The following is a 14,777-nucleotide window of genomic DNA, read 5'->3' on the forward strand; positions in this document are numbered from 1 at the left end:
ATATAATGTTACTTACCCTACATTATTCATCTCATATGCATACGTATATCCTGTACTCTACATCATCGACTGCATCCTTATGTAATACATGTATCACTAGCCACTTTGTCTACATACTCATTTCATATGTATATACTGTACTCGATACCATCTACTGTATGCTGCTCTGTACCATCACTCATTCATATATCCTTATGTACATATTCTTTATCCCCTTACACTGTGTATAAGACAGTAGTTTTGGAATTGTTAGTTAGATTACTTGTTGGTTATCACTGCATTGTCGGAACTAGAAGCACAAGCATTTCGCTACACTCGCATTAACATCTGCTAACCATGTGTATGTGACAAAAAATTTTGGATTTGATTTGATTTAATTACAATTTAGCATTAATACTGGAGTGATAGATGTGTAGATGATGATGTGCAAGTAGAGATACTGGGGTACAAAAGAGCAACAAAAAAAAAAACAATATGGAGGTGAGGTAGTCAGGTAGTCGGGTGGGCCATTTACAGATGGGCTGTATACAGGTACAGTGATCGGTAAGCTGTTCTTGAGCTGTTCTTGCCATAATATGAACTTGGTATTTTACCAAATAGGGCTATCTTCTGTATACCACACAATTGATTGGTTCAAACGCATTTAAAGAAGGAAAAAAAATCCACAAATGAACTTTTAACAAGGCACAACTGTTAATTGAAATGCCTTCCAGGTGACTACCTCGTGAAGCTGGTTGAGAGAATTCCAAGAGTGTGCAAAGCTGTCATCAAGGCAAAGGGTGGCTACTTTGAAGAATGTCAAATATAAAATATATTTTGATTTGTTTAACACTTTTTTGGTTACTACATGATTCCATATATGTGTTATTTAATAGTGTTGATGTCTTCACTATTATTCTACAATGTAGAAAATAGTAAAAAATAAAGAAAAGCCCTGGAATGAGTAGATGTGTTCAAACTTTTTGACTGGTACTGTATATACACCTGGCCCGAATGTCAGATCGCCACGGCAATCGGGCCATTATTATGTGCCAGATGTTAAGACTACAAACCGTTATAAATGGCCCATTTTTTATTTCAATAGGCACAGGCTACTGACAAAACAATCTGGGTTTATAATCACAATTCAACTATGCCATGGTTTGCTGAGCTAGATGCTGGTAGGCTTATAGCCCCCCGATATAGGCCAACAGCCCAACATCTAATTCCAGGGAAAAGTCCACAATGAAACTAATATTAAATGTGGGTAATCATACATTTGCGATAGAGCTGTGACCACAATCACAATTGAGATCAACACAATTCAATCAACTAAACATGTTCATTAGTCATTTGCATAATAACACAAGGCTACAACAACAACATGAAGTTACAGGCCATAGTTAATTATATCCATTTCCCAGCTCCAGGTAGGCCACACAAGGCTACAACAACAACATGAAGTTACAGGCCATAGTTAATTATATCCATTTCCCAGCTCCAGGTAGGCCACACAAGGCTACAACAACAACATGAAGTTACAGGCCATAGTTAATTATATCCATTTCCCAGCTCCAGGTAGGCCACACAAGGCTACAACAACAACATGAAGTTACAGGCCATAGTTAATTATATCCATTTCCCAGCTCCAGGTAGGCCACACAAGGCTACAACAACAACATGAAGTTACAGGCCATAGTTAATTATATCCATTTCCCAGCTCCAGGTAGACAACACAAGGCTACAACAACAACATGAAGTTACAGGCCATAGTTAATTATATCCATTTCCCAGCTCCAGGTAGGCCACACAAGGCTACAACAACAACATGAAGTTACAGGCCATAGTTAATTATATCCATTTCCCAGCTCCAGGTAGGCCACACAAGGCTACAACAACAACATGAAGTTACAGGCCATAGTTAATTATATCCATTTCCCAGCTCCAGGTAGGCCACACAAGGCTACAACAACAACATGAAGTTACAGGCCATAGTTAATTATATCCATTTCCCAGCTCCAGGTAGGCCACACAAGGCTACAACAACAACATGAAGTTACAGGCCATAGTTAATTATATCCATTTCCCAGCTCCAGGTAGGCCACACAAGGCTACAACAACAACATGAAGTTACAGGCCATAGTTAATTATATCCATTTCCCAGCTCCAGGTAGGCCACACAAGGCTACAACAACAACATGAAGTTACAGGCCATAGTTAATTATATCCATTTCCCAGCTCCAGGTAGGCCACACAAGGCTACAACAACAACATGAAGTTACAGGCCATAGTTAATTATATCCATTTCCCAGCTCCAGGTAGGCCACACAAGGCTACAACAACAACATGAAGTTACAGGCCATAGTTAATTATATCCATTTCCCAGCTCCAGGTAGGCCACACAAGGCTACAACAACAACATGAAGTTACAGGCCATAGTTAATTATATCCATTTCCCAGCTCCAGGTAGGCCACACAAGGCTACAACAACAACATGAAGTTACAGGCCATAGTTAATTATATCCATTTCCCAGCTCCAGGTAGGCCACACAAGGCTACAACAACAACATGAAGTTACAGGCCATAGTTAATTATAACCATTTCCCAGCTCCAGGTAGGCCACACAAGGCTACAACAACAACATGAAGTTACAGGCCATAGTTAATTATATCCATTTCCCAGCTCCAGGTAGGCCACACAAGTGGCACAAATTCATTTGCAATGACTCCAGTCATATTGCCATTTCGATATATATTTATTGTATCAAAATTGTAGGCTACAGTAGCCTACAACGGCATATAAATGACAGCAGCTACAGTAGCCTACAATGGGATATAAATGACAGCAGCTACAGTAGCCTACAATGGGATATAAATGACAGCAGCTACAGTAGCCTACAACGGCATATAAATGACAGCAGCTACAGTAGCCTACAATGGCATATAAATGACAGCAGCTACAGTAGCCTACAACGGCATATAAATGACAGCAGCTACAGTAGCCTACAATGGCATATTAATGACAGCAGCTACAGTAGCCTACAATGGCATATAAATGACAGCAGCTACAGTAGCCTACAATGGCATATTAATGACAGCAGCTACAGTAGCCTACAATGGCATATTAATGACAGCAGCTACAGTAGCCTACAATGGCATATAAATGACAGCAGCTACAGTAGCCTACAATGGCATATAAATGACAGCAGCTACAGTAGCCTACAATGGCATATAAATGACAGCGGCTACAGTAGCCTACAATGGCATATTAATGACAGCGGCTACAGTAGCCTACAATGGCATATACATGACAGCAGCTACAGTAGCCTACAATGGCATATAAATGACAGCAGCTACAGTAGCCTACAATGGCATATAAATGACAGCAGCTACAGTAGCCTACAATGGGATATAAATGACAGCAGCTACAGTAGCTTACAATGGGATATAAATGACAGCAGCTACAGTAGCCTACAATGGCATATAAATGACAGCGGCTACAGTAGCCTACAATGGCATATAAATGACAGCGGCTACAGTAGCCTACAATGGCATATTAATGACAGCGGCTACAGTAGCCTACAATGGCATATACATGACAGCAGCTACAGTAGCCTACAATGGGATATAAATGACAGCAGCTACAGTAGCCTACAATGGCATATAAATGACAGCGGCTACAGTAGCCTACAATGGCATATAAATGACAGCGGCTACAGTAGCCTACAATGGCATATTAATGACAGCAGCTACAGTAGCCTACAATGGCATATTAATGACAGCAGCTACAGTAGCCTACAATGGCATATAAATGACAGCGGCTACAGTAGCCTACAATGGCATATTAATGACAGCAGCTACAGTAGCCTACAACGGCATATAAATGACAGCAGCTACAGTAGCCTACAATGGCATATTAATGACAGCGGCTACAGTAGCCTACAATGGCATATAAATGACAGCGGCTACAGTAGCCTACAATGGCATATTAATGACAGCAGCTACAGTAGCCTACAATGGCATATTAATGACAGCAGCTACAGTAGCCTACAATGGCATATTAATGACAGCAGCTACAGTAGCCTACAATGGCATATAAATGACAGCAGCTACAGTAGCCTACAATGGCATATTAATGACAGCAGCTACAGTAGCCTACAATGGCATATTAATGACAGCAGCTACAGTAGCCTACAATGGCATATAAATGACAGCGGCTACAGTAGCCTACAATGGCATATAAATGACAGCGGCTACAGTAGCCTACAATGGCATATTAATGACAGCAGCTACAGTAGCCTACAATGGCATATAAATGACAGCGGCTACAGTAGCCTACAATGGCATATAAATGACAGCAGTTACAGTAGCCTACAATGGCATATAAATGACAGCAGCTACAGTAGCCTACAATGGCATATTAATGACAGCAGCTACAGTAGCCTACAATGGCATATTAATGACAGCAGCTACAGTAGCCTACAATGGCATATACATGACAGCAGCTACAGTAGCCTACAATGGCATATAAATGACAGTAGCTACAGTAGCCTACAACGGCATATAAATGACAGCAGCTACAGTAGCCTACAACGGCATATAAATGACAGCAGCTACAGTAGCCTACAATGGCATATTAATGACAGCAGCTACAGTAGCCTACAATGGCATATTAATGACAGCAGCTACAGTAGCCTACAATGGCATATTAATGACAGCGGCTACAGTAGCCTACAATGGCATATTAATGACAGCGGCTACAGTAGCCTACAATGGCATATAAATGAATAGAATACTTGATTGATTATTCTATTATTCTACACATTTAATGTCAGTTTCATTAGGACTTTTTCCCCATTAAAAAGAACCACGCAAAGGAGTTCCAGAACTTTCATTTCAACTGATCATAAAGCACTTCTCTTGATACCCTGTTCTTAAAGCAGTCAACATTAGAATGCAGTTTAAACCATCTCCCAAGCAAATGTATTGTATGTAATGAGTTCTAGTTGCGCCCAGTCGTATTCCACTGCTTTGACTCCATTATTCATTGATCTGCATCAGTTCTTATCGTGTGAATGTTTAACGGAAAAAAAGGGTTGGAAATGCAGTAGGTCTCTCCATAATGACTCAGCGACAGTCTGCCTCACTGCCATAACAGGCAGGTATATGTCTGTCACCCACCTGATAGGGCCTGTGATTGGCTGACCACCTAGTCCCTCACACAGAGGTGTGATGTGCACAATTGAGTGAGGCAGGGGGTAGTAGCCTTGTCAATTAAGGTGTGTTCGTAAATTCACTCTGACTATCTATTGCGAAATTCAGCGTATTCTAGTCTGAGTGTGCCAGAGTGCAGAATAACTGATGAATTTACGAACGCTCAACACCCGTTGAATATGGCCGGTGTCAGTAAACCTCGCCAAAAAAAGAGTGTAATTAAATTATTGCCAGCAGTACAGTTACGGTCAAAAGCGCTCTGGATAACATGAAGACAGCTTAACCAAGTCTGACAGTGCGAGTAAAATGGTCAGAGTGGGTTGTTCTCTCATTTGTGTCTAGAAGTAGCTAGCAAGCTAGCCAACGTTAGCCAGTTAGCTTGGGTGCTAGAACTCTTGGATCAACCCTACTCCTCGGCCATAGTGTCCTCGGCCATGGTGTCCTCGGCCATAGTGTCCTCGGCCATAGTGTCCTCGGCCATAGTGTCCTCGGTCATAGTGTCCAGTGTGTCATAGTGTCCAGTGTGTCATAGTGTCCAGTGTGTCATAGTGTCCAGTGTGCCATAGTGTCCTCGGTCATAGTGTCCAGTGTGGCATAGTGTCCAGTGTGTCATAGTGTCCAGTGTGTCATAGTGTCCTGTGTGTCATAGTGTCCAGTGTGTCATAGTGTCCAGTGTGTCATAGTGTCCAGTGTGTCATAGTGTCCAGTGTGTGATAGTGTCCAGTGTGTCATAGTGTCCTCGGCCATAATGTCCTCGGTCATAGTGTCCTCGGCCATAGTGTCCAGTGTGTCATAGTGTCCAGTGTGTCATAGTGTCCAGTGTGTCATAGTGTCCTCGGCCATAGTGTCCTCGGCCATAGTGTCCAGTGTGTCATAGTGTCCAGTGTGTCATAGTGTCCTCGGCCATAGTGTCCTCGGTCATAGTGTCCAGTGTGTCATAGTGTCCAGTGTGTCATAGTGTCCAGTGTGTCATAGTGTCCAGTGTGTCATAGTGTCCTCGGTCATAGTGTCCAGTGTGTCATAGTGTCCAGTGTGTCATAGTGTCCAGTGTGTCATAGTGTCCAGTGTGTCATAGTGTCCAGTGTGTCATAGTGTCCAGTGTGTCATAGTGTCCAGTGTGTCATAGTGTCCAGTGTGTCATAGTGTCCAGTGTGTCACAGTGTCCAGTGTGTCATAGTGTCCAGTGCGTCATAGTGTCCAGTGTGTCATAGTGTCCAGTGTGTCACAGTGTCCAGTGTGTCATAGTGTCCAGTGTGTCATAGTGTCCAGTGTGTCATAGTGTCCAGTGTGTCATAGTGTCCAGTGTGTCATAGTGTCCAGTGTGTCATAGTGTCCAGTGTGTCATAGTGTCCAGTGTGTCATAGTGTCCAGTGTGTCATAGTGTCCAGTGTGTCATAGTGTCCAGTGTGTCATAGTGTCCAGTGTGTCATAGTGTCCTCGGTCATAGTGTCCTCGGTCATAGTGTCCAGTGTGTCATAGTGTCCAGTGTGTCATAGTGTCCAGTGTGTCATAGTGTCCTCGGCCATAGTGTCCAGTGTGTCATAGTGTCCAGTGTGTCATAGTGTCCAGTGTGTCATAGTGTCCAGTGTGTCATAGTGTCCATAGTGTCCAGTGTGTCATAGTGTCCAGTGTGTCATAGTGTCCAGTGTGTCATAGTGTCCAGTGTGTCATAGTGTCATAGTGTCCAGTGTCATAGTGTCAGTGTGTCATAGTGTCCTCGGTCATAGTGTCCAGTGTGTCATAGTGTCCAGTGTGTCATAGTGTCCAGTGTGTCATAGTGTCCAGTGTGTCATAGTGTCCAGTGTGTGATAGTGTCCAGTGTGTCATAGTGTCCAGTGTGTCATAGTGCCAGTGTCCAGTGTGTCATAGTGTAGTGTCCAGTGTGTCGTGTCATAGTGTCCTCGGCCATAGTGTCCAGTGTGTCATAGTGTCCAGTGTGTCATAGTGTCCAGTGTGTCATAGTGTCCTCATAGTGTCCAGTGTGTCATAGTGTCCTCATAGTGCCATAGTGTCCAGTGTGTCATAGTGTCCAGTGTGTCATAGTGTCCTCGGCCATAGTGTCCTCGGCCATAGTGTCCAGTGTGTCATAGTGTCCAGTGTGTCATAGTGTCCAGTGTGTCATAGTGTCCAGTGTGTCATAGTGTCCTCGGCCATAGTGTCCAGTGTGTCATAGTGTCCAGTGTGTCATAGTGTCCAGTGTGTCATAGTGTCCAGTGTGTCATAGTGTCCAGTGTGTCAGTGTCCAGTGTCATAGTGTGTCATAGTGTCCAGTGTGTCATAGTGTCCAGTGTGTCATAGTGTCCAGTGTGTCATAGTGTCCAGTGTGTCATAGTGTCCAGTGTGTCATAGTGTCCAGTGTGTCATAGTGTCCAGTGTGTCATAGTGTCCATAGTGTGTCCAGTGTGTCATAGTGTCCAGTGTGTCATAGTGTCCAGTGTGTCATAGTGTCCAGTGTGTCATAGTGTCCAGTGTGTCATAGTGTCCAGTGTGTCATAGTGTCCAGTGTGTCATAGTGTCCAGTGTGTCATAGTGTCCAGTGTGTCAGTGTCCAGTGTCATAGTGTCCAGTGGTCATAGTGTCCAGTGTGTCATAGTGTCCAGTCGTCATAGTGTCCCATAGTGTCCAGTGTGTCATAGTGTCCAGTGTGTCATAGTGTCCAGTGTGTCATAGTGTCCAGTGTGTCATAGTGTCCAGTGTGTCATAGTGTCCATAGTGTCCATAGTGTCCAGTGTGTCATAGTGTCCAGTGGTCATAGTGTCCAGTGTGTCATAGTGTCCAGTGTGTCACAGTGTCCAGTGTGTCATAGTGTCCAGTGTGTCATAGTGTCCGTGTGTCATAGTGTCAGTGTGTCATAGTGTGTGTCATAGTGTCCAGTGTGTCAGTGTGTCATAGTGTCCAGTGTGTCATAGTGTCCAGTGTGTCATATAGTGTCCAGTGTGTCATAGTGTCCAGTGTGTCATAGTGTGTGTCATAGTGTCCAGTGTGTCATAGTGTCCAGTGTGTCATAGTGTCCAGTGTGTCATAGTGTCCAGTGCAGTGTGTCATAGTGTCCAGTGTGTGTCATAGTGTCCAGTGTGTCATAGTGTCCAGTGTCCAGTGTGTCATAGTGTCCTCATAGTGTCCAGTGTGTCATAGTGTCCAGTGTGTCATAGTGTCCAGTGTGTCATAGTGTCCAGTGTGTCATAGTGTCCTAGTGTCCAGTGGTCATAGTGTCCAGTCGGTCATAGTGTCCAGTGTGTCATAGTGTCCAGTGTGTCATAGTGTCCAGTGTGTCATAGTGTCCTCATAGTGTCCAGTGTGTCATAGTGTCCAGTGTGTCATAGTGTCCAGTGTGTCATAGTGTCCAGTGTGTCATAGTGTCCAGTGTGTCATAGTGTCCTCGTGTCATAGTGTCCAGTGTGTCATAGTGTCCAGTGTGTCATAGTGTCCAGTGTGTCATAGTGTCCAGTGTGTCATAGTGTCCAGTGTGTCATAGTGTCCAGTGTGTCATAGTGTCCTGTCATAGTGGCCATAGTGTCCAGTGGCCATAGTGTCCAGTGTGTCATAGTGTCCAGTGTGTCATAGTGTCCAGTGTGTCATAGTGTCCAGTGTGTCATAGTGTCCAGTGTGTCATAGTGTGTCAGTGTGTCATAGTGTCCAGTAGTGTCCAGTGTGTCATAGTGTCCAGTGTGTCATAGTGTCCAGTGTGTCATAGTGTCCAGTGTGTCATAGTGTCCAGTGTGTCATAGTGTCCAGTGTGTCATAGTGTCCAGTGTGTGTCATAGTGTCCAGTGTGTCATAGTGTCCAGTGTGTCAGTGTCCAGTCATAGTGTCCAGTGTGTCATAGTGTCCAGTGCCATAGTGTCCAGTGTGTCATAGTGTCCAGTGTGTCATAGTGTCCCATAGTGTCCAGTGGACATAGTGTCCAGTGTGTCATAGTGTCCAGTGTGTCATAGTGTCCAGTGTGTCATAGTGTCCAGTGTGTCATAGTGTCCAGTGTGTCATAGTGTCCTCTGCCATAGTGTCCAGTGTGTCATAGTGTCCAGTGTGTCATAGTGTCCAGTGTGTCATAGTGTCCTCGGTCATAGTGTCCAGTGTGTGATAGTGTCCAGTGTGTCATAGTGTCCAGTGTGTCATAGTGTGTCCAGTGTGTCATAGTGTCCAGTGTGTCATAGTGTCCAGTGTGTCATAGTGTCCAGTGTGTCATAGTGTCCTCTGCCATAGTGTCCAGTGTGTCATAGTGTCCAGTGTCTCATAGTGTCCAGTGTGTCATAGTGTCCAGTGTGTCATAGTGTCCAGTGTGCCATAGTGTCCAGTGTGTCATAGTGTCCAGTGTGTCATAGTGTCCAGTGTGTCATAGTGTCCAGTGTGTCATAGTGTCCAGTGTGCCATAGTGTCCTCGGTCATAGTGTCCAGTGTGGCATAGTGTCCAGTGTGTCATAGTGTCCAGTGTGTCATAGTGTCCAGTGTGTCATAGTGTCCTGTGTGTCATAGTGTCCAGTGTGTCATAGTGTCCAGTGTGTCATAGTGTCCAGTGTGTCATAGTGTCCAGTGTGTGATAGTGTCCAGTGTGTCATAGTGTCCAGTGGCCAGTGTCCAGTGTGTCCCAGTGGTCATAGTGTCCTCGGCCATAGTGTCCAGTGTGTCATAGTGTCCAGTGTGTCATAGTGTCCAGTGTGTCATAGTGTCCAGTGTGTCATAGTGTCCTCGGCCATAGTGTCCAGTGTGTCATAGTGTCCAGTGTGTCATAGTGTCCTCGGCCATAGTGTCCTCGGTCATAGTGTCCAGTGTGTCATAGTGTCCAGTGTGTCATAGTGTCCAGTGTGTCATAGTGTCCAGTGTGTCATAGTGTCCTCGGTCATAGTGTCCAGTGTGTCATAGTGTCCAGTGTGTCATAGTGTCCAGTGTGTCATAGTGTCCAGTGTGTCATAGTGTCCAGTGTGTCATAGTGTCCAGTGTGTCATAGTGTCCAGTGTGTCATAGTGTCCAGTGTGTCATAGTGTCCAGTGTGTCACAGTGTCCAGTGTGTCAGTGTCCAGTGTGTCATAGTGTCCCAGTGTGTCCAGTGTGTCCAGTGCATAGTGTCCAGTGTGTCATAGTGTCCAGTGTGTCATAGTGTCCAGTGTGTCATAGTGTCCAGTGTGTCATAGTGTCCAGTGTGTCATAGTGTCCAGTGTGTCATAGTGTCCAGTGTGTCATAGTGTCCTGTGTGTCATAGTGTCCAGTGTGTCATAGTGTCCAGTGTGTCATAGTGTCCAGTGTGTGATAGTGTCCAGTGTGTCATAGTGTCCTCGGCCATAATGTCCTCGGTCATAGTGTCAGTGTGTCATAGTGTCCATAGTGTCCAGTGTGTCATAGTGTCCAGTGTGTCATAGTGTCCAGTGTGTCATAGTGTCCTCGGCCATAGTGTCCTCGGCCATAGTGTCCAGTGTGTCATAGTGTCCAGTGTGTCATAGTGTCCAGTGTGTCATAGTGTCCTCGGCCATAGTGTCCTCGGTCATAGTGTCCAGTGTGTCATAGTGTCCAGTGTGTCACAGTGTCCAGTGTGTCATAGTGTCCAGTGTGTCATAGTGTCCAGTGTGTCATAGTGTCCAGTGTGTCACAGTGTCCAGTGTGTCATAGTGTCCAGTGCGTCATAGTGTCCAGTGTGTCATAGTGTCCAGTGTGTCACAGTGTCCAGTGTGTCATAGTGTCCAGTGTGTCATAGTGTCCAGTGTGTCACAGTGTCCAGTGCGTCATAGTGTCCAGTGTGTGATAGTGTCCAGTGTGTCATAGTGTCCAGTGTGTCATAGTGTCCTCGGCCATAGTGTCCAGTGTGTCATAGTGTCCAGTGTGTCATAGTGTCCAGTGTGTCATAGTGTCCTCGGTCATAGTGTCCTCGGTCATAGTGTCCAGTGTGTCATAGTGTCCAGTGTGTCATAGTGTCCAGTGTGTCATAGTGTCCAGTGTGTCATAGTGTCCAGTGTGTCATAGTGTCCAGTGTGTCATAGTGTCCTCGGCCATAGTGTCCTCGGTCATAGTGTCCAGTGTGTCATAGTGTCCAGTGTGTCATAGTGTCCAGTGTGTCATAGTGTCCAGTGTGTCATAGTGTCCAGTGTGCCATAGTGTCCTCGGCCATAGTGTCCAGTGTGTCATAGTGTCCAGTGTGTCATAGTGTCCAGTGTGTCATAGTGTCCAGTGTGTCATAGTGTCCTCCAGTGTGTCATAGTGCCATAGTGTCCAGTGTGTCATAGTGTCCAGTGTGTCATAGTGTCCAGTGTGTCATAGTGTCCAGTGTGTCATAGTGTCCAGTGTGTCATAGTGTCCAGTGTGTCATAGTGTCCTGTGGCATAGTGTCCAGTGTGTCATAGTGTCCAGTGTGTCATAGTGTCCAGTGTGTCATAGTGTCCAGTGTGTCATAGTGTCCTCGGCCATAGTGTCCTCGGTCATAGTGTCCAGTGTGTCATAGTGTCCAGTGTGTCATAGTGTCCAGTGTTTCATAGTGTCCAGTGTGTCATAGTGTCCTCGGCCATAGTGTCCAGTGTGTCATAGTGTCCAGTGTGTCATAGTGTCCAGTGTGGCATAGTGTCCAGTGTGTCATAGTGTCCAGTGTGTCATAGTGTCCAGTGTGTCATAGTGTCCAGTGTGGCATAGTGTCCAGTGTGTCATAGTGTCCAGTGTGTCATAGTGTCCAGTGTGTCATAGTGTCCAGTGTGTCATAGTGTCCTCGGCCATAGTGTCCAGTGTGTCATAGTGTCCTCGGACATAGTGTCCAGTGTGTCATAGTGTCCAGTGTGTCATAGTGTCCAGTGTGTCATAGTGTCCTCTGCCATAGTGTCCAGTGTGTCATAGTGTCCAGTGTGTCATAGTGTCCAGTGTGTCATAGTGTCCTCGGTCATAGTGTCCAGTGTGTGATAGTGTCCAGTGTGTGATAGTGTCCAGTGTGTCATAGTATCCAGTGTGTCATAGTGTCCAGTGTGTCATAGTGTCCAGTGTGTCATAGTGTCCAGTGTGTCATAGTGTCCTCTGCCATAGTGTCCAGTGTGTCATAGTGTCCAGTGTCTCATAGTGTCCAGTGTGTCATAGTGTCCAGTGTGTCATAGTGTCCAGTGTGCCATAGTGTCCAGTGTGTCATAGTGTCCAGTGTGTCATAGTGTCCAGTGTGTCATAGTGTCCAGTGTGTCATAGTGTCCTCGGTCATAGTGTCCAGTGTGTGATAGTGTCCAGTGTGTGATAGTGTCCAGTGTGTCATAGTATCCAGTGTGTCATAGTGTCCAGTGTGGCATAGTGTCCAGTGTGTCATAGTGTCCATTGTGTCATAGTGTCCTCGGCCATAGTGTCCTCGGCCATAGTGTCCAGTGTGTCATAGTGTCCAGTGTGTCATAGTGTCCAGTGTGTCATAGTGTCCACTGTGTCATAGTGTCCAGTGTGTCATAGTGTCCTCGGTCATAGTGTCCAGTGTGTCATAGTGTCCAGTGTGTCATAGTGTCCTCGGTCATAGTGTCCAGTGTGTCATAGTGTCCAGTGTGTCATAGTGTCCAGTGTGTCATAGTGTCCAGTGTGCCATAGTGTCCTCGGTCATAGTGTCCAGTGTGTCATAGTGTCCTCGGTCATAGTGTCCTCGGTCATAGTGTCCAGTGTGTCATAGTGTCCTCGGTCATAGTGTCCAGTGTGTCATAGTGTCCAGTGTGTCATAGTGTCCTCGGCCATAGTGTCCAGTGTGTCATAGTGTCCAGTGTGTCATAGTGTCCAGTGTGTCATAGTGTCCAGTGTGTCATAGTGTCCTGTGTGTCATAGTGTCCTCGGTCATAGTGTCCAGTGTGTCATAGTGTCCAGTGTGTCATAGTGTCCAGTGTGTCATAGTGTCCAGTGTCTCATAGTGTCCAGTGTGTCATAGTGTCCAGTGTGGCATAGTGTCCAGTGTGTCATAGTGTCCAGTGTGTCATAGTGTCCTCGGTCATAGTGTCCAGTGTGTCATAGTGTCCAGTGTGCCATAGTGTCCAGTGTGTCATAGTGTCCAGTGTGGCATAGTGTCCAGTGTGTCATAGTGTCCAGTGTCTCATAGTGTCCAGTGTCTCATAGTGTCCAGTGTGCCATAGTGTCCAGTGTCTCATAGTGTCCAGTGTCTCATAGTGTCCAGTGTGTCATAGTGTCCAGTGTGTCATAGTGTCCAGTGTGCCATAGTGTCCAGTGTCTCATAGTGTCCAGTGTGGCATAGTGTCCAGTGTGTCATAGTGTCCAGTGTGTCATAGTGTCCAGTGTGCCATAGTGTCCAGTGTGTCATAGTGTCCTCGGCCATAGTGTCCAGTGTGTCATAGTGTCCAGTGTGCCATAGTGTCCAGTGTGTCATAGTGTCCTCGGCCATAGTGTCCAGTGTGTCATAGTGTCCAGTGTGCCATAGTGTCCAGTGTGTCATAGTGTCCAGTGTGTCATAGTGTCCTCGGCCATAGTGAATTTACAAAGGGACAACCTGACAACACTCTGAATTGATGAATGACCACAATGCACTCTGGCATCTCCACATTGACTTTACGAACACACCCCCGGGGCATCATTTGATAGAACGTTTCCAAAATGGAAATGATTGTGTGTCGGTCCAGACCATGCGATTCACAACCGATCTATCTACCTACCTACCCAACTACCTCATCCCCATACTGTATTTATTTATCTTGCTCCTTTGCACCCCAGTATCTCTACTTGCACATTCATCTTCTGCACATCTATCACTCCAGTGTTTTAATTGCTATTTTGTAATTACTTCGCCACCATGGCCTATTTATTGCCTTACCTCCCTTATCTTACCTCATTTGCACTCACTGTATATAGACTTTTTGTTTTCTTTTGTTCTACTGTGTTTATTGACTGTATGTTTTGTTTCAACTAGCCTACCTGGTTAAATGTAACTCTGTGTTGCCTTGTTTGTGTCAACTAGCCACTGGTTTGTGTTTATCTTGGCCAGGTCACAGTTGTAAATGAGAACTTGTTCTCAACTAGCCTACCTGGTTTAAATAAAGGTGAAATAAAATTACATTAAAAAAACAACACTGTTTCACAACTCCCTCCCAACTGTTCTGAATATACATTTATTTTAGGCAACAGTCATATACAACAAAATACACGATGTGGACCCAGGGGATATTACTTGAAAGTATGAATTAAAACGCTTATTTCCAAAGTGGTCCTCGATAGTAAAAACAAAAACACATGTAATGATTAAAAGACAAGACACATAAACACATTTATATTGACGTCCTAAAAATCGGCACTATTCACTGCACGTCTCCCTAACCTTAAATATCAACGATATTAATTGCACATCATACCGATCCTTCCAAACAACGCCCCTTGACCAGCAGTAGGGGGCACAAGAGGCAGTGGAGTGGTTTCTGTTAGACAACCTTGTTCAAATGAAAGAACTTTGCCTGCTTTTTAAAGCTATTTGTACTTTTTAATAGTCCAGACCTTTACCAATGGTCCTTCCCTAGTACTCATCATTACTCCAGGTCTTACTAATGACCATTGTGAGTGTACCAGTCTGAGTTAGAGCTTCTAAACCCATTTATATTCATACTTTTTTTTCTATGCTTGTAAACAACTTTTAAGCATTACAAAACTTATAATTGA

This window comes from Oncorhynchus nerka, linkage group LG7 (genome assembly GCF_034236695.1).
Source record: "Oncorhynchus nerka isolate Pitt River linkage group LG7, Oner_Uvic_2.0, whole genome shotgun sequence".
In the NCBI taxonomy this organism is placed as follows: domain Eukaryota; kingdom Metazoa; phylum Chordata; class Actinopteri; order Salmoniformes; family Salmonidae; genus Oncorhynchus; species Oncorhynchus nerka.